A 21,053-nucleotide genomic window follows, 5' to 3' on the forward strand; every position below is an offset into this window, starting at 1 on the left:
GGCAGGCGGGGGGGGAGCTATCCCCGGTGTCCTGGCCAATATTTATCCCTCAATCAACATCACCAAAAACAGATTATCTGGTCATTATGGTCATCTGGTCGGGTAGCACGGTGGCATAGTGGTTAGCACTGTTGCCTAACAGCGCCAGGGACCCAGGTTCGAATCCGGCCTCGGGTGACTGTCTGTGTGGAGTTTGCACATTCTCCCCGTGTTTGCGTGGGTTTCCTCCGGGTGCTCCGGTTTCCTCCCACAGTCCAAAGATGTGCGGGTTAGGTTGATTGGTTATGATAAATTGACCCTTAATGTTAGGGGGATTAAATACGTGGGGTTACAGGGATCGGGTGGGATATGTGTCGGTGCCATTTCGGCCTCTATCTGCACTGTGGGGTTTCTGTGATTATCACATTGCTGTTTGTTGGGGGGGAGTTTGCTGTGCGCAAACTGGCTGCCGCGTTTCCTACATTGCAACACTTAAAAAAAGTATTTCATTGGCTGTAAAGCACTTTGAGGCGACCGGTGCTGTATAAATGCAAGTCTTTGGTAAGTATCCTGTTTTTGAGAGCAAGTAGCGCTGTGTGCGGGTGAAGCGGCCTCCCGGGCGGTAGGTGGCGCGGTTGCAGGAGGCGGGGGAAGAGCCAGGCCGGGCCGGGCGCGGCTGCTCTTTGACACGGTGAGCCTGAGCGCTGTGTTGTGTGGTCCCGGGGGCGGGGTGTGTGTGTGTGTGTGTGAGGGAACCAGAGGCGGGCAGAGTGAGACAGAGAGGATGAGGAGGAGCGCGGCAGCGGCGGGGACAGGCGGTGAGTTAAAAAAACACCAAGCAGCAAGCGGGCGAAAAGGTACAATAAGAAGACTGTGAGAGCCGGCCATTCTCTCACTACCCTGGTAGGGCGGCGTTGCGAGCAGGAAAGCGCCGGATGAAACGCCTCACAGGCCGCGGTGTGTTTCCTCCCTCCTCTTCCTTCACCTGAGGCGACCGGAGTGGATTCACTCGGTGATTGAGGGTGGAGGGGCGGGGGAGAGAAAGTGTCCCCTGTCCCTGGGGAGATCGGCGCTCCTGTCGTGAGGGCCACAACATCGAGTGTCAGCGGCCAGCCAGCAGCAGAGGGTCGGTCCGGCCAGCCCACACCATCCCCCCCACCTTCGCTGCATTGCTCATAACCTTGAATTTGTTCACCAGAACCGGTTTTCTTAAGGTTCCTCCTTCTTGCTTGCTTCTACAATGCTGGCACGGTTGTTTCTTACACACACACACCTGCCGCCACAAACTTGCCACCACTCCCTTTTTTTTTAGTTCCTGTCTGTATTTCCCCCCCCCCCCGTCCTTTTTTTAAATTAAGAAATCTCTTCAGCCCCAGGCTCAGTGGGCAGCACTCTCTCTCGCCTCTGAGAAGGTTGTGGGTTCAAGTCCCCACTCCAGAGACAAGAATCTAGGCTGACACTCGCAGTGCCGTGCTGAGGGAGTGCTGCACTGTCGGAGGTGCCGTCTTTCGGACGAGACGTTAATCCGAGGCTCTGTCTGCTCTTTCTCTCGGCTGGATGTAAAAGATCCCACGGCACTATTTTGAAGACGAGCCAGGGAAGTTATCCTCGGTGTCCTGGTCAATATTTATCCCTCAATCAACATCACTAAAAACAGATGTTGTGGTCTTTATTACATTTCTGTTTGTGGGAGCTTTCCGTGCACAAATTGGCTGCCATGTTTCCTACATTACAAGAGTGACTATACTTCAAAAAGTACTGCATTGACTGTAAAGTGCTTTGGGATGTCTGGTAGTCGTGAAAGGCGCTATATAAATGCAAGTCTTTCTTTTTGTTGTCCTTAATTTGTAATTATGTTTAAGGTGGGAAAACAGAAAAAGCTTCCTTGAATCTGACTTTATAAAGCAATTTTTTTTGCATTGTTTGGAGAAAATTAGCAGTTGAACTGAAATAAATGTCATCAACTATGTAGAGATACATTTATATTCATCCTCTGCATGGAAGCAATCATTTTCAGTTTTAAGGAAACCAATTTCATCAACTGCATGGAGCTACATTCATGTTGACTGGAGATGTGTTTTTGCTGATTTATGCATGGAGGTACATTTTATTACCAACTGAAGAACATAAGAAATAGGAGCAGGAGTAGGCCAATCGGCCCCTCTAGCCTGCTCCGCCATTCAATAAGATCATGGCTGATCTGATCCTAACCGCCAATCTACTATCACAGAACCATCTCCTGAATCTAACAGAATTAGACACACGAAATAGGAGCAGGATCAGGCTACACGGCCCCTGGGCCCGCTCCGCTACCCACAGGGCCATGTCCGATCCGAACCTAGACTCATGTCCAAATTCCTGCCCGCTCCCCGTAACCCTTAATTCCCTTTACATCTAGGAAACTGTATTTCTGTTTTAAATTTATGTAATGATGTCGCTTCTACAGCTTTTTGGGGCAGCATATTCCATGGACCTACCACCCTCTGGGTGAAGTAGTTCCTCCTCATCTCAGTTTTGAAAGAGCAGCCCCTTATTCTAAGACTAGGTCCCCTAGTTCTAGTTTCACCCATCATCGGGAACTTCCTCCCCGCATCCACCCGATCCAACCCCTTCACAATCTTGTATGATTCAATAAGATCGCCTCTCATTCTTCTGAACTCCAATGAGTAGAGTCCCAATCTACTCAACCTCTCCTCATATGTCCATCCCCTCATCCCCGGGATTAACCGAGTGAACCTTCTTTGTACTGACTCGAGAGCAAGTATGTCTTTTCTTAAGTATGGACACCAAAACTATGCAGTATTCCAGGTGTGGTCTCACCAATACCTTGTACAACTGAAGCATTGGGTGGATTGCATTCAGATTATTTAGGTCTGTTTTAGGAAATTCAATTCTGAAATTGTATCCCATTTGATGTATGTATGGAGTGGGGAGGACAGCTTCTGGTGTTTAAATGGGTGTCTGATTTGTCTAATTTTTGGATTATGTATGCAAATTTCATGCTTGATCTTTCCCCAGTGCAACTGTCTGGGATTAATAATTTAAAAGGTGAAGAAAGGGAGAGGAAGTTGCATTTGTGTGAGCCCAGTTCATAAAATTTGTGTTTCAAATTTGCATTTGTATTTTTAAATAGAGGAGCTGTATAGACAAGTAACACTCTGGTTACTTATTTGTCTGCGATTTTATTTATTTCTCCCCAATTATTTATTCCATATTCAGACCAGCAGCCATCAGTGTTGTACTGCTAGGGTGGTGGTGTGATGATGTGGGGCAGGGGTTCTGCCTGCCATCAAGGCTGCTCTTTGGTTAGCTGACAAGAAAAGCCTTTTGATTAGTGTGAGAGAACAGCCCTGCCCACATTCCTCCATTATCTCTCCTCCCACCACGAAGGAAAAAAAGTGCAGTGCACTGGTGTGAACCAATGAGACAAGTTGAGGTCACCAAGTTCAGGTATTCAGGTGAAGGCTAGGAACTCTCATACCTTAAATGCAAGTCACTGAAATACTGGCGCTTAGCTAAGACTGTAATGCATCTTTAAAACGGTCACTTGCGCAACTTGTTCCGCATGATTGAGATTTGATGAGGTAGCACAAAACTATTGCCAGGCAATCTGAGGGTAAATTCAATGTCAAATTTAGTAGTCCGTCTGCAAGTTTTGGCAGAGGGGAAAGGAGAAGGGAAGGTGATTTGTGCTGCAGCACAACTTTGTGTGCCCATTGTGACGGAGAATGGTGCTTTGACTTCACTTCGTCCTATTTAACAAGTAAGTTTTAATAGTCTGTAGTGAGATGATAATCCTGTAACATTTATTGCTGTGCTGTAGAGAAATCGTCCTTGTAATGTATTTTTGTCACCATAGTGGGGCAGTGTCATTATTTGATGCAGTACAAGCTGGGAATGAAAATAACATCACAGCCAGCCTTTGTTCTGTAGCTGTGCTGTAACATTGTGTATAGCATTCTAAAACTTGTACTGAAATTTGTCTCATTTTTACATGTGCATGCTTTTGTGCATGACCCAAAATTCTATGGAAAGTTTCCTAATGCCGCCATAGACGAGAAAACAAACCGGTTTTGACTGTGTTGTCCTTCAGCGAGTGCATTGTTATGAGAAACAAGAGCGTCACTCCAGGTGGTGAGAAAAATGCAGCATTACAGCAATTCTTGATTCATGGTACCAGGTGGACGAGCAAGGCCATTTGCCCCATTTTAATTCATCCATTCATCCAAAAAAAATCCTAAAGTCTGTGCATTGCAGCATTTGATTGTTTCTTTAAAAATTCCAGGGTTTCGCCTTGACACTCTTTGGTAGTCCATTCCATACATTCATCGCTGTGCGTGAAGAATTTCCTGATATTCGTCCTAAATTTATCTTTTACTAGTTGGAACATATGTCTCCTTGTCCTACTTTCACAATTTAATTTAATGTACTTTTTCCATTCCCTTATCATGTACCTCCGGTAAGATAGCTTTTTTGTTATTCATTCACTGGATGTGGGCGTTGCTGGCAAGGCCAACATTTATTGCCCAGCCCTAATTGCCTTTGAGAAGGTGATAAGCCGCTCCAAGATAGCTCCAATCTTTCCTGTCATAATTCAGACCTTAGAACCGAGGGACCTGCCTCATAGGTCGTTTCTGCACCGGCTTCAACATTTGAGTGTCTACCTTGTGTTTCGGCAACCAGAACTAGATGCACTATGCAGTCTGACTAGAGCACTATACATGCCAATCACAAGTTTGTTGATTACTGCTTGGCATTGGTCAAGACATGTTTAGAGTCAAGTCTTCTAAGACTCCTTGGTCTCTGTTATCCGTGGCTATTTTTACACCATGTTCCTACAGTGCTTCATTGGCTGTACAGCGCTTTGAGGTCCTCAGCTTGTGAAAGGTGCCAAATACTGGCAAGTTTGTTCTTTATTCCTCTTCGTTCAAAGTTGCTTAACTCAAATGATCTGAAAATGCAGTTTCTTTAACACTGAAATTCCCACGGTTATCTGTATTATTTACATTGCTGAATTCAAATTGCTGGATCATTCAAATTTTTAGCGCCAAATAACCCTGAATTATCCAGGAGTAGACTGTAGTGTACAGTAACACTTTAAAGTGATTGAATAAAATTCAGTCTGGAGCAGGATTATATGAATGGACAAAAAAAATTATGCCAAGGGCTTTACTACGTAGAATAAAATACAATGCTGCAAAGTACAGTACAAGGCCCTAATTCTATAAACCGTTCAGAAACAGCAAGTCAAAGCTTGAGTGATTTATGACCATTCTCTGAACCCTGAGAGTTGATTAATGCCTTTAATTCATTCTGCAGTATTTTTTTTTTATTTTGAAGATATATATCATATGTTTAGTATATTATAGCTAATTTCTTAGGACTGTAGTTGGTAAATGAAGGCCATCAGGGCGATTGCTTGAAGGCTGAGTATCTGCATGTTTAGGAAATCAAGACCATCACAAGGATTTGTGCCCCAAAGACATTCCAGATATTTTCAGTATGTTGGCATTTATAATTGGTTCCTTTTGATATCACTACACCAATACAACTGCAAAGATTGAGCTTAGTGTCAAAATGGCACAGTTGGTGGCATTTTAACCCAGAGACTAATGGCATCATGTGAGCACTGCTCGTCAGCAGGTTAATGGGGCGCACCACTGTAAATATTAACGAATAATAGATACTTTACAATGTGTTTCAAAGGAATAATGCAATTTGAGGAAGGTGTACAGATGCATTAATAGTGTATGACATTAAGGAAAATATATCAACAAATATATTACTGGTGTAAAACAAGTTTAAAAAGGTGCCAAGTTGTCTACTATATAAACTGGCCCTCATATTTAAAGCGCAGTTATGATCAGTGAAGATGCAACTTGTGCATCAGGTTTGGAAGTCAATCTCATTTCAACCCTTCAGTGTGTTTCACCCTTGAAATGGGCTGGTTTTTGTTTTTTTCAATCTTGTACAAAATGATGATTAAATACAGGAAAGTTTCTTTTCAAATCTTGCTGTGGAGTGCGCTAGAAATGATGGCAACCTATGGGTTTAACACGGCATTGCTGTATTATGCTGGCCTTCCTAAAGATGCAATTGCAAGGTATTCCTAATCAGGTATTCTGTGATATCTAGAAGTTAATACTGATGTTTTATAGCTGTGTTAATCTAGATTATTTAATTTGCAGCTTAATGGATACATAGGTCTGTTACAAGCCAGAAACATATCTTTGCGTTGATTAAAAAAAAATTAAAGGTCAAAGGTTTACCATTGCTATCTGAGTTCTAGGGTGTCTTACTGTCTTGTATGCTGGGTGTGTTATTTTCCTGTCGCGCACACGGTAAAATAAAGCATAATGTTAGCCCATCTCAAACCAGGCGATTTGGTCAGCAAAGCCTTGTTACCTGCGAAGACATCTGTCTCCGGGCAAACATTATGATAGTACCAACAAATGACAGGTGTATATATCATTTTATATCTTTCTGTAAGTTTTATGCTCACTAAAGAAGTTAGTGTTGGGGAATGGGAACACTTTCCAGAGTTGTCATCGAGCAATCCCATGTCAGAAATGGCACAGTTAGGACAATAGAGTTTCCCCATACTCTATCTCTATAATTAAGTGCAATTCCTGGAGTTCCTTGCATTGAGATTGAATGTGGTGTTCATTAAGAGTTGGTCACAAGAGAGCAATGTAGTGAAACAAACTAATGTTCACTGAGGATCAGGGAAAAACTTCTGTACTTTAGGAGCGATAAATTGGCCTCATCCCAACCTCCAAAAAGCCTTTTCCCCCCACTGCGCACTCGTCGTGTCATGGCTTCTTTCAGTCCTGTTATCTTGGGTGGGTGGGGGGGGGGGGTGGCGGGGAGAAAGAGATGAGAGAATCAGTACACTTGCATCTCATGTGATCCTGACTTGAAATGCACCCCAGTCTTTGTTATCTCATATTATTGATGAGGGCTGTTGAATGAAAGCTAGCTGCTGCGTTACAAAAAAAAATTGCTTCCAAAACACACCTGGCAGTATTCGAAGTTCTACATCACAGGATTGCTATTGATTGGCACGCACCCCGTTAGCAGCAATACACACAAAATAATGTTAAATCCTGCAGTGGTTAAAAGCACATTCTTCAGAAGAAAGATACTAACAGAAAACTTGTTAGCTGGTAGCTCTTGAGTTTGATGATTCATTGAAAGGCATCCTGTGTTTGAAACACTGCTTGGCATTTTAATTCTTTATTAGAGCCGGAGTGATTTTAGCTATGCTCAAAATCCTCCCATTGCAGCATGCAATGGTTTCTAAAATGATTGCATGATTTTCACACCAACTACTCAATCAAGAAGTCCATTGATCACCTTTAGTATGAAGAACTTCCTGATATTAGTCCTGAAGTTGCCATTCATTAGCTTGGACCCATGTTCCTTAGTCCTGTACATGCAATTTACTTTTGAAGTAATTTCCCACATTTACTTTTTCCATACTGTTAACTATATTGTATGCGTCTAAGATCGCTTCTTTGCCCATCTTTCAAGACTGAAAAGCTTTGAGTTTTTTCAAACTTTAGCTCCAATCTTTGACACTGGGGATCAGCCTCGTGCCTGTTTTCTACACTGCCACCAAAGCTTGAATGTTTCCCTTGTGTTTTGGTGATCAGGACTAGGCACAGCACTTTGGATGCGATCTGACCAGAGCACTATACAGTTCGATCAGACCAGAGCACTATACAGTTCGACCATGTGTTTGTCTGACTTCTATTCTACTGTTCTGGCTATGTAGTTCAACATCCTGTTAGCTTTGTTGATTGTTGCTGTGCATTGGCTGGACATGTTACAATCAAGTCTACTCCGACTCCTAGGTCTCTCTCAACTGAGATGAGGTCGATGGAATGGGAAGAGACTTGTGTGGAGTATAAACACCAGCCCAGACTAGTTGGGCTGAATGACCTGTCTCGGTGCTGTGTATTCTATGCAATTCTCTGTATAGTGCTGTGAAGTTGTTCAAGTTTATTTTTTAACTGTTTCATAATGGAAATTGCAGTGCCTTGAATAGATGCTTCTAAATGGATGCAGGAAAGCAGTTGCAGAATGTTGATTTTCTTTTTCCTCATTTGTTGGTAGGTTCTCTGAATCATGAATTTAAAGGCTAGTTGAAGTTTTACCTTTCCCACGATGTAGAATCTACAATTAGCGTTAGGCGATGTTTCAGTAGGATGAGAGGGACTTCTAGGTTAGAGGGACTCATTGCTTTCGCTGGCTCTAATTGGGATTTTTTTCTCTGCTCGAAGTGAAACAATTTGCCGACGGCACTGCAAAATCTCTCAATCATGAAAAATAATACACTATTTTGGGGGGGGGGGGGTTATTAACAGAATCCATATCTGGAGCTATCTGAAATGTGTCATTAACCAGACGATGGTGCTAGATTTACCTTTTTTGAGAACATAAAGCCGAAAAGGAGCCAGCTTCTTTCGACAACTTGTATGCAGCTTGCACTATTGTGGACTCCTGCTTAATTTGTATAATCTCCTGAAGGTGTTGAATGAACATATCACCTTTCCAAAAACATCAAACGCTGTGTGAACTTACTTTCTTAAATGGAAAGAAAATTGAGTGAAAATGGCACATCAATTCTGAGGTAGAGGCAACAGACCTCGTATTTCTGTTCTTATCCCTACTGCTAGTTGTGCAAGAATAGTCCGCTACATGGCTACTTCAGCAATGTCATTTATATCAACTCCATGTGGTCACAAGTTCCGCATTCTAACCATTATCCGGGTGAAGAAATTTGTCGAGTTATCAGTGACTAACTTATATTTATGACCCATAGTTTTGGACTCTTCCCACAAGTGGAAACATTTTCTCTACGTCAAACTCCTTCATAATTTGAAAGTCCTCTATCAGGTCAACCCTTGGATTTCTTTTTTCTAGAGATAAGAGCCCCAGCCTATTCAGTCTGTCCTGATGGTTATAACCTCATTTCTGGTATCCTTTTTGTGGTGTACGTAACCTGTTCCACCTTAAGAGAACTTAAGCCTGTTCCACCTTAAGAGATGTACTACTTTCTCTGGCTGCTGTATACGTAATACCGGTGGTGACCACCGGTATATAAGCACTGTGTAGTAAGATGTATTTCAGATATAGTCCTGACCTCCAACCAGTAAAGACCTGTTGAACTTTAATCTTGTAGCCTGTGTGTTATTAATTACAACTAGAACACACAGACTTTACACTTGATCTTTTTTGCACCTTCCGAATGCCTTTATATCCTTTCTGTAACATGGGGACCAGAACTGTGCACAGTACTCTAAGTGTGGTCTAACTAATATTCTATAATGGCACAATTGGCAATGCCACCAACATATATTTAGTGTTGAGTGGAACATTTCTCACTGCAGCAGGAAATGGCTTTCTGCAATTGATGCCAAAGCACATTGTTGGAGAGTGAGTTTCTCTATCAGCTGACCTCATTTCGTGCAAATAGGAAACCGATGGTCATTGCTAACATCTCAATGAGCACAAAATTCATTCCCCCCCCCCACCCAAAAAAAAATGCTTGGCAGTTGTGTGGCATGAATGTTACTTGCCACTTATCAGCCCAAGCCTGACTATTGTCCAGGCCTTGCTGCATGCGGGCACGGACTGCTTCATTATCTGAGGAGTTGCGAATGGAACTGAACACTGTGCAATCATCAGGGAACATCCCCACTTCTGACCTTATGTTGGAGGGGAGGTCATTGATGAAGCAGCTGAAGATGGTTGGGCCTAGGACACTGCCCTGAGGAACTCTTGCAGCAATGTCCTGGGGCTGAGATGATTGGCCTCCAACAACCATTTCTGGATGTTGGCCACCTAGATTGGGCACCCTTGGACTCCCAGCAGGAGTCTGTGCTTTCAGTGGGGGTGGGGGCGGTATAGGGAGAAGATGAAGATTAGGGTAGCACTTCTTTACCCAGAGAGTGGTGAGAATGTGGAACTTGCTACCACAGGAAGTGGTTGAGGTGAATAGCATAGATCCATTTAAGGGGAAACTAGATAAGTACATGAGGGAGAAAGGAATAGAGGGTTATTCTGATGGGGTTTGATGGAGTAAGGTTAGGAGCAGGTTCGTATGGAGCATAAATCAGTTGGGCCGAAGGGCCTGTTTCTGTGCTGTTAATTCTATGTATTCATTCTAGCTTCCTTTTGTGCTAGGTATGACTCCAGCCAGTGGAGTTTCCCCCCCGATTCCCATTGACTTCAGTTTTACTAGGGCTCCTTGATGCCACACTCTGCCTAGGACACCAAGACAGCATTTGACAGTCACACTCACCTCAGCTCTGGAATTCAACTCTTTTTTTCTGTTTGGACCAAGGCTGTAATGAGGTCTGCAGCCTAGTGGTCCTAGTGAAACCCAAACTGAGTATTGGTGAGTAAGTGCTGTTTGATAGCACTGTTGATACCTTCCATCACTTTACTCATGATTGAGAGTAGACTGCTGGGGTGGTAATTGGCCAAATTGGATTTGTCCTGCTTTTTGTGGACAGGACATATCTAGGCAATTTTCTACTTTGCTGGGCAGATGCCAGTGTTGTAGCTATACTGGAACAGCTTGGCTATAATTGCTGCTAGTTCTGGAGCACAAGTCTTCAGCATGACAGTCGGGATGTTGTCGGGGCTCATAGGCTGTGCTGTATCCAGTGCATTCAGCCATTTCTTGATATCGCATGGAGTGAATCGAATGGGCTGAAGACTGGCTTCTGTGATTGTGGGGACCTCAGGAGGAGGCCAAGATGGATCATCCACTCGGCACTTCTGGCTGAAGATGGTTGCAAACGCTTCAGCTTTTACTCTTGCACTCGCGTGCTGGACTCTGCCATCATTGAGGTTGGGAATGTTCATGGAGCCTCCTCCTCCCGTTAGTTGTTTAATTGTCTACCGCCATTCACGACTAGATGTGGCAGGACTGCAAAGCTTTGATCTGATCCGTTGGCTGTGGGATCAGGATCTGATCCTGTGTTGTAGCTTCCCCAGGTTGGCACCTCTTTTTTTAGGTATGCCTGGTGCTGCTCCTGGCATGTTCTTCCACACTCCTCATTGAACCAGGGTTGTTCCCCTGACTTGATGGTAGAGTGAGGAATATGCCAGGCCATGAGGTTACAGATTGTGCTGGAATACAATTCTGCTGCTGATGGCCCCACAGCACCTCATAGGTGCCCATTTTTGAGCTGCTAGATCTGTTCTGAATGTACCCCATTTAGCAGTGATAGTGCCACGATCGAGGGTGTCCTCAGTGCAAAGACGGGACTTTGTCTCCAAGGGCTGTATGGTGGTCACTCCAATCAATATTGTCATTGACAGATGCATCTTCGACAGGTAGATTGGCGAGGACGAGGTCAAGTAGGTTTTTCCCCTCGTGATAGTTCTCTCCACCTGTTGCAGGACAAGTCCGGCAGCCATGTCCTTCAGGACTCGGCAGCTTGGTCAGTAGTGGTGCTACCGAGCCACTCTTGGTGGTGGACTTTGCAGCCCCTCGAGAGTACATTCTGTGCCTTTGCTATTCTCAATGCTTCTTCCGAGTGGTGTTCAACATGGCGGAGTACTGATTCATCAGCTGAAGGAGGGCAGTAGGTGATAATCAGCAGGAGCTTTCCTTGTCCATGTTTGGCCTGATGCCATGAGACTTCATGGGGTCCGGAGTCAATGTTGAGGACTCCCAGGGCCACTCCTTCCCGACTGTATACCACTGTGCCGCCACCCCTGGTGGGTCTGTCCTGCCGGTGGGACAGGACATACCCAGGGATGGTGCTGGAGGAGTCTGGGACATTGGCTGAAAGGAATGATTCTGTGAGTATGACCATGTCAGGCTGTTGCTTGCCTAGTCTGTGGGACAGCTCTCCCAATTTTGGCACAAGTCCCCAGATGTTGGTGAGGACTTTGTAGGGTTGACTAGGCTGGCTGTGCCTGTGTCCAAATCTGGTATCTAGGTCGATGCCGGGTGGCCCGTCCAATTTTATTCTTACAACTGAGTGGCTTGCTAGGCCATTTCACAGGGCAGTTAAGAGTCAACCACATTGCATGCAAGTATGGAAGTGGCTTTTAGGCTAGCATTATCTAGGCTTTGTTCCAAGTTAAGCTTTGAGATAGCAGAATGACAGCCTTTGAAATAGATGCCAGAAATAAACATACATCTCAAGCTTACTTATCCATTAACCTTGATCAATGTACTTCCACGAATATGAATATAAAAGCCACAGTTTATGTAGTATGTTACAAACCAAAGCTGCAGTGATGTGGTTTGGAAAAAATGCTTGATCAATTGGAGACAGATCTTTCTTGCAGATCACAAGATAATTAAAGATAAGGGACACCATTCCATTCATCTTAGTTCATCCATCCAAAAATACCCTAAACCCCTCCCTTTGCAGCATCTAATGGAATCTAAAATTATTGCAGGAGTTTTCATGAACTTCTGGTTTTAGTCCTGAAGTTGCCATTCATTAGCTTGAACCCATGTTCCCTAGTCCTGTACATGCTATTTACTTTGAAGTAATTCCCCACATTTACTTTTTCCATACGGTTAACTATCTTATATACGTCTAAGATCACTTTGCCCATCTTTTCAAGACTGAAAAGCTTGAGGTTTTTTCAAACTTTAGCTCCGATCTTCGACACTGGGATCAGCCTCGTGCCTGTTTTCTACACTGCCACCAAAGCTTGAATGTTTCCCTTGTGTTTTGGTGATCAGGACTAGGCACAGCACTTCGGATTTGATCTGACCAGAGCACTATAGTTTGATCATGTGTTTGTCTGACTTCTATTCTACTGTTCTGGCTATGTAGTTCAACATCCTGTTAGCTTTGTTGATTGTTGCTGTGCATTGGCTGGACATGTTACAATCAAGTCTACTCCGACTCCTAGGTCTCTCTCAACTGAGATGAGGTCGATGGAATGGGAAGAGACTCGCGTGGAGTATAAACACCAGCACAGAGTAGTTGGGCTGAATGACCTGTTTCAGCGCTGTATATTCTATGTAATACTTGCCATAGAGGAAATACAGCGAAGATTCACCAGACTGATTCCTGGGATGGCAGGACTGTCGTATGAGGAAAGATTGGGTCGACTAGGCTTGCATTCACTAGAGTTTAGAAGAATGAGAGGGGATCTCATTGAAACGTATAAAATTCTGACAGGGTTAGACAGACTGGATGCAGGGAGGATGTTTCCCCTGGCTTTTGGGGGGGGGGGGGGTCTAGAACGAGGGGTCACAGTCTCAGGATACGGGGTAGGACATTTAGGACTGAGATGAGGAGACATTTCTTCCCTCAGAGGGTGGTGAACCTGTGGAATTCTCTACCACAGAAGGCTGTGGAGGCCAAGTCACTGAATATATTTAAGAAGGAGATAGATAGATTTCTAGACACAAGGCATCAATGAGTATGGGGAGAGAGCGGGAATATGGTAGAGATAGAGGATCAGCCTTGATCATATTGAATGGCGGAGCAGGCCTGAAGGGCCGAATGGCCTACTCCTGCTCTTATTTTTCTGTTTCTCAGAATATACAGTACTATACAATGTAACTTAATTACCTATTTCTACACCATTCATGGAATATATGTGCTGCCGATTTTTTTCCCCCTTCCTATTAGTATTACCTGTCACATTCACAGTAAAATTTCATCTGCCATTTTACTGCCTACTTATGTATTTTGTCCAACTCTTTAATAGTTTTTGTGCTCGGTCTTTGATTCCAGTGCCTCTTTTACCAATTTGCACTGAGCTTCTGAATCTTGGTCATTTGTAAATTAGAAACTCTGTTTCTTTGAGACTGACGAGGCCTTCCGATAGAGACCTACGCAGTGGATCAGATGAGGCAATGAACATTTGGAGCAGGAGTCGGCTCGTGTTGTCATATCGCTTCTCCGCTGCAGATAATAAACATTTGACAGGCGAGTCGGTCACTTGAGGCTCACAAAGGAGTTAAGATGAGTGGTGAACCCTATACAAATGGTTCTCACAGATCATAATTGAAGGACAATTGCACATTTCTTTCTTCCTCCCGATTATGGTCCAGAGAGGAATAAAGGAGTTGAGGAGAACTTTTTTCACCCAGAGGGTGGTGGGGGTCTGGAACTCACTATCTGAAAGGGTGGTAGAGGCAGAAACTCTCGTCACATTTAAAAAGTACTTGGGTATGCACCTGAAGTGCCGTAACCTACAGGGCTACAGACCAAGAGCTGGAAAGTGGGATTAGGCTGGAAAGCTCTCTTTCGGCCGGCACAGACACGATGGGCCGAATGGCCTCCTTCTGTGCTGTAAATTTCTGAGGGAAAGGTGGGAGGGCATACCCTGCAGTGGATGAAAGATTTGATTTCTCCATGGGTCTAACCTCAGGTACCACACTGAAAACAGGACCTTCAGAACAGAAATCTTTAAAACTCTTGTCCATCTTTGCATTAATCGCATTTAAAAAAAAAAAAAGAGCTACTGAAAGATAGTGATTAAAGACACAGTTCATTGTAGTAATAGGCCGTTCTGATCCCAGCATACCAAATTCAATTACTTAACACCTCGAGGCCAAGGAGGATAAAAGTCAGTTATGGTTCCTGCTGTAATTGATCCCTGCTAGAAAGTGTGTAGTAGACATTGGGCATAGACTGGATCTGGCTCAGCTGTGATGGTGCCAGTCAAATCGAATGTCCACTTAGGGAAGCCAATGAAAGACTGGCAGCACCCAGTCAACCCCAGCATTCAAGCCTTGTGCGGTGTGGGGCGGGGGAATCCAGCAGGGGTGCAGGTACAATTGAGGTACTTGCAATGCCACAAATAGGATGTTAGAATCTATCACCAAGACCTAAGCTTGACTTAACATAGAAACATAGAAGATAGGAATAGGCCATTCGAGCCTGCTCCGCCATTTAACGAGATAATGGCTGATCATCCAAACCCTAGCACCCGGTCCCTACACCGACAGCCATCCCACCCAAGCCCTATCCCCGTAACCCCACGTATTTAATCCCCCCTAACACTAGGGGTCAATTTATTTTTTATTTTTTTAATCATGGCCAATCAACCTAACCCGCACATCTTTGGACTTAACTTAGAAGATTAATTTAAAAGAAAGACTTGCATTTATATAGGGCCTCTCTCAACCTCAAGCCGTCCCAAAGCACTTTACAGCCAATGAAGTACTTTTTGAAGTGTAGTCACTGTTGTAACATGGGAAACGCAGCAGCCAAATTGCAGCAAACTCCAACAAACAGCAATGTGATAATGACCAGAGAATCTGTTTTAGTGATGTTGATTGAGGGATAAATATCGGGCAGGACACCGGGGTTAACTCCCCCGCTCCTCTTCAAAATAGTGCCATGGGATCTTTTACGTCTACCCGAGGGAGCAGACGGGGCCTCGGTTTAACGCCTAATCCGAAAGATGACACTTCTGACCGTGCAGCACTCCCTTAGCACTGCACTGGAGTGTCCACCTAGATTTTTGTGCTAAAGTCTTTGGAGTGGGACTTGAACCCACAACATTCTGACTCGGGTGAGAGTGCTACCCACTGAGCCACAGCTGATACAGCCCACTAGTTCTTGTATGGAAACATTAATTGATAACCCTTTAGTCCTGAATTTCTGTCATTCAGAACTGGAGATTGAAAAGTACAATCTTTGTACATTGGTACCTTGGTCATGGGCACAACTAAGCTAGGAAATGAGTTGAAGTTGCTTTTGATATACCAGAACGTGGGGCTGACGCGATTGTAACTTGCAAGTTCAACTTGCACCTCGGATGATACTGCAGATAATAAAGATTTGGTCGCTTGAGGTATTTGGGGGACCGTTCCTAGAGAATGGCTTCTCATTTCTTCAGCTAGTCTCAACAGGTTCTGTTTGAACCTGCTACCCCATACATCAAAGAGAGGTGTCTTGGAACATTTGTAATGCTTTTATTTTGAGAGTGCTGTCACTTCAGACAGCGGGGGTCTCATGCTGTTTAACAGCACTTGCTGGTGGAAATATGTGACCTGTTGGTACAATGGCCACCTCCTGTGGCCTATGCTGGCTTAGTGCTTCACGCTGATGAACAGGACAGGCTCCGTATCAAATTCCCAGCGTGCCTGCTGTTCATGATGCAATGTTCCTCCTGAACAGATCTTTGGATGCACAGAGACTGGAACAAGGCAGGAGCTCGGCATGTGTCGCTTTGGCATCATTCCTTGTACCCACTCTTACTGACCTTAATGGTAAAAGTGCCCTTCGAATGTGGCCATCTGCCACAAGAAAGCCTGACTAGATTTCACATGTTCTTCAAATCCTGGTGATCGTCTCATTTTTCGTATGGTTCCCCTCATGCTGCTCCTCAAACACAAGGTGACAGCTAGCACCATTTGCGTAACTAAAACAAAAGGCTCCTTTTGAAATGAGAGCACCAAGATTACGCAGAAGGGAAAACAATCTGAAGGCTGTTCCACAGCACTTTTATATATTGCATGTCGGGGGGGAGGAGGTCATTACTCAGTCATTTGGGTAACATCCAAATGTTTTCCTAGAATCATAATTTACATAGCAAGAAATAGGAGTATGGGTAGGCCATTGGTCCTTCGAGCCTGCTCCGCCATTCAATAAGATCATGGCTGATCTTCTACCTCAACTCCACATACCTGCACTATCCCCATATCCCTTGATTCCCTTAATATCCAAAAATCTATCGATCTCTGTCTTGAATATACTCAACGACTGAGCCTCCACAGCCCTCTGGTAAAGAATTCCAAAGATTCACCACCCTCTGAGTGAAGAAATTTCTCCTCATCTCTGTCCTAAAATGGCCGACCCCTTATTCAGAGAATGTGACCCCTGGTTCTAGACTCCCCAGCCAGGGGAAACATCCTGCATCTACCCTGTCAAGCCCTGTAAGAATTTTGTATGTTTCAATGAGATCACCTCTCATTCTTCTAAACTCTAGAGAATACAGGCCTAGTCTACCCAATCTCTCCTCATAGGACAATCCCCCCATCCCAGGAATCAGTCTGGTGAACCTTTGTTGCACTCCCTGTATGGCAAGTATATTCTTCCTTAGGTAAGGAGACCAAAACTGTACACAGTCCTCCAGGTGTGGTCTCACCTGGGCCCTATATAATTGCAGTAAGATGTCTTTACTCTTGTACTTAAATCCTCTTGTAATAAAGGCCAACATACCATTTGCTTTCTTAATTGCTTGCTGTACCTGCACGTTAACTTTCAGTGATTTTGTGTACAAGGACACCCAGGTCCCTCTGAACACCAACATTTCCTAATCTCTCTCCATTTAAAAAAATACTCTGCTTTTCTATTTTTCCAACCAAAGTGGATAACTTTGCATTATTCCATTAGGGTTGCAAAATTCTGGAAATTTAAGAGGAATCGTTCCATGGGAATTTTTAGTTTTTTTTGCACACTGATGGTTTTTGTCTCTGACCCTTATATTATCTTTGTCATCAAAATAGACATACTGTTCCATACAAGTACAGGCTTTCAAAACTTTATTTAGGTTATAATTTTGAACTTTATTGAGCCCCCACAAAAAAGACCCATCTAAAATAAGAGCACGTCAGCTTATTTAGCCTGTAATTTGTCCTTATTTTGTCCCTTTTGAGTCTTCTACTTATCATTGCTCCTCCTGATTCTCTGGCTCTGACATGTCCATTTCCTCCTCTGTCACTGTCTAGCTGTGTGGTAGACACTTCTGTATCTGGCTCAATAAGTTGTAGGTTTGCCAGGATAGCCACCAGTTTCTCCACTCTCTCGTTAGTCAGCCTGTTGCACACCTTTGTATGCGTATTCCCAAAGTGACTGGTTTCGTTCAGAGGCCGCTGATGACGGTGGGATTTGGAGTATCACCAATGCAATGGGTGACAGGGCCTCAGATGCACAAAGTTCCTTCCACCAGGTATGTGCACTGATGTAACAGAAAATGCTGGAAATACTCAGCAGGCCAGGCAGCATCCGTGGACTGATGTGCTTGCATGATTCCCATATCCCGTCCCCATTCCAAAGACTTTGCTTGGTAGAGAACTTTGCCAGACTTCCCAGAACTTTGCCCACGTCCAGATTGACGTGGCGTGAGAGGGTAGAAATCACACTGAGCGTGTTGATCTGTTCTCCAGAAAGTCTTGGTCTCCCAACATGCTTTGGATCCAGCATGTATGCTGCAGCATGAATCGGCTTGACACAATTCTTGACGCGTTTGTATGAATTGAACAATTGCCTTCTCTGCTTTGAGCAGCAGGGATGTGGGTAGGGCAATGCTGATTTGTTCTTTTAAATCAGCAAAAAGCCTGAGACCATATGACAAGACAGCATCATCTTCAATCTGAGCAATTGTAGGTGCTACTGGTGAGAGTAGTTTAAGGCTGCTAACCACTCTCTCCCAAAACACATCATCTAGCAGTATTTTCTTGATGGTGGTGTCCAGATCCCCAGACTGGGATATTGCCATTTCTTGCAGCGACTCCTTACCCTCCAGAAGGCTGCTGTACATTATGACAACGCCACCCCATCTAGTGTTGCTGGGCAGCTTCAGTGTGGTGTTCTTGTTCTTTGTCATTTGCTTGGAGTTGTAGGTTGCTGCAACTACCTGTTTTCCCCCGACATACTTAACAACTTGCTTGGCTCTCTTGTACAGTGTTTCCATGGCTCTCAAACCCATGATGTCCTTGAGGAGCAGGTTGAGCCCATGAGCTGCGTGCCCAATAGACCATTACTGAATCGCACACAACTTGTAATTATTAAAACAAGCCAAGTAAGAAATTCCATAATTAAGATTCCATCTGTTAGTAATTTTAAGAGGGGGGGAAAAAATGAAGAAAATACAAAAAAAACCAATATTATGCTAGCATGTGCTTTTTTGGGCAAAATTCCCAAGCTAAACTTCCCGTGGGAAATTTACCAGAAACTTTCCACCTCTTCGCAACCCTATATTCCATTTGCCATGTCCTTGGCTGCTCACCTTAGCCTGTCTTTATCCCCTTGAAGCCTCTTTGCATCTTCCTCACAACTTGCATTCCCACCCAGCTTTGTATCATCAGCAAACTTGGATATATTACATTTGGTCCCCTCATTGATACAGACTTGTGAATAGTTGAGGCCCAAGCACTGATCCTTGCGGTACCCCACTAGTTACAGCCTGCCAACCCGAAAATGACCCGTTTATTCCTACTCTGTTTTCTGTCTGTTAACCAATACTTGCTAGTATATTACCCCCAATCCCATGAGCCCTAATTCTGTTTAATAATCTCTTGTGTGGCACCTTATCAAAAGCCTTCTGAAAATCCAAATACAACACATCCACTGGTTCCTCCATATCTATTCTCCTAATTACAACCTCAAAAAACTCCCAACAGATTCATCAAACATAATTTCTTTTTCATAAATCCATGTTGACTCTGCCCAATCCTATTATTATTTAAGTGCCCTGTTGCCTTGTCCTTTAATAATAGATTCTAGCATTTTCCCTACTACTGATATCTGGCTAACTGGTCTGTAGTTCCCTGTTTTCACTCTCCCTCCTTTCTTATTCTCCCTCCTTTCTTAAATAGTGGGGTTACATTTGCCACCTTCCAATCCAAGGGAACTAGAATCTGTGGAATTTTGGAAAATGACAACCAATGTAACCACTATCTCTCTAGCCACCTATTTCAAAACCCTAGGATGTAGGCCATCAGGTCCAGGGGATTTATCTGCTTTCAGTCCCATTAATTTCTCCAGTACCTTTTTTTTTACTAAATTTCTTTCAGTTCCTCATTCTCGCTAGTCCCTTGGTTCGCCACTGTTACCGGGAAGTTTTTTACGTCTTCCATGAAGACGGACACAAAGTATTTGATTAATTTCTCTGCCATTTCCTTAATCCCTGTTATTTCTCCTGTCTCACCCTATAAGGGACCCACATTAGCTTCGCTAATCTTTTCCTTTTTACATACCTATAGAAGCTTTTACAGTCTTGTTTTACTCTCGTATTCTATTTTCCCTTTATCAATTTCTTGGTCCTCCTTTGCTGAATTTTAAAATCCTCCCAATCCTCAGGCTTGCTACTCTTTTTTTGACAACATTATAAGCCTCTTCCTTTGATCTAATACTCTAACTTCTCTTGTTAGCCATGGTTGGACCACTTTTCCTGTGGAGTTTTTGTGTCTTAAAGGAATGTATATTTGTTGTAAATGATGTATTAATTCTTTAAATGCTAGTCATTGCTTCTCTACCATCATACCTTTTAATCTAGTTTCCCAATCCACCTTAGCCAACTTGCCCCTCATACCTATGTAGTTTGCTTTGTTTTGATTTAAGACCCTAGTTTCGGATTTAACTAAATCACTTTCAAATTACAGTAATATAAAATTCCATCATATTATGGTCACTCTTCCCTAAAGGCCCCTTTATTACAAGGCTATTAATTAACCCTTTCTCATTGTACAATAATGGATCTAAAATAGTCTGTTCCCTAGTTGATTCCTCAACATACTGATCTAGAAAATTATCTTGCATACATTCCATGAATTCGTCCTCCACACTATTACTGCAAATTTGGTTTGCCCAGTCTATATGTAGATTAAAGTCCCCCACGATTACTGTATTACTCTCGGTACATGCACCTCTGATTTCCTGATTTATACTCTGCCCTACATTACAACTACTGTTTGGGGGCCTATAAACAACGCCCACCAATGTTTTCTGCCCCTTGCTGTATCTTAGCTCCACCCAAACTGATTCTACTTGATTTTCGGAGCTAAGATCCTTTCTCTCGCCTATCTTTATCCCATCCTTTAACAGGGCTACCCCTCCTCCTTTTCCATTTTGCCTATCTCTGCTAAAAGTTAAGTAACCTGGAATATTTAGTTCCCAACCTTGGCCACATTGCAACCACATCTCCGTAATGGCTATTAGATCAAACCTATTCATTTCTATCTGCGCTAATGCATCTATTTTGTTGCGAATGCTTCACGCATTCAGATATAGTGCCTTTAGCTTTGACATTTTTATTTTTCCCTGCTGTCACTTTAGTCACTGATGCCCTATTACCTCTTTTACTCTCTGTACCTTCCTGACCCACTGCTTATTTTTACCAAA

General features: G+C 43.6%; 1 protein-coding gene across 6 annotated transcripts in view; it reads left to right on the forward strand.

Annotated features, from left to right (window-relative positions):
• Positions 1-392: 392 nt before the first annotated feature.
• Positions 393-21,053, forward strand: part of nipa2 (NIPA magnesium transporter 2) — a 51,949-nt gene continuing 31,288 nt past the window's right edge. For 3 of the 6 annotated variants that reach the window (XM_085999567.1, XM_085999573.1, XM_085999572.1), the window contains exon 1: positions 688-797. The gene's annotated coding sequence lies outside the window, so the exon portion shown is untranslated. The other 3 variants (XM_085999569.1, XM_085999568.1, XM_085999570.1) reach the window with 3 other exon arrangements.

This window comes from Somniosus microcephalus, chromosome 10 (genome assembly GCF_052327205.1).
Source record: "Somniosus microcephalus isolate GS21.2 chromosome 10, FLI_Smic_1.0, whole genome shotgun sequence".
NCBI lineage: Eukaryota > Metazoa > Chordata > Chondrichthyes > Squaliformes > Somniosidae > Somniosus > Somniosus microcephalus.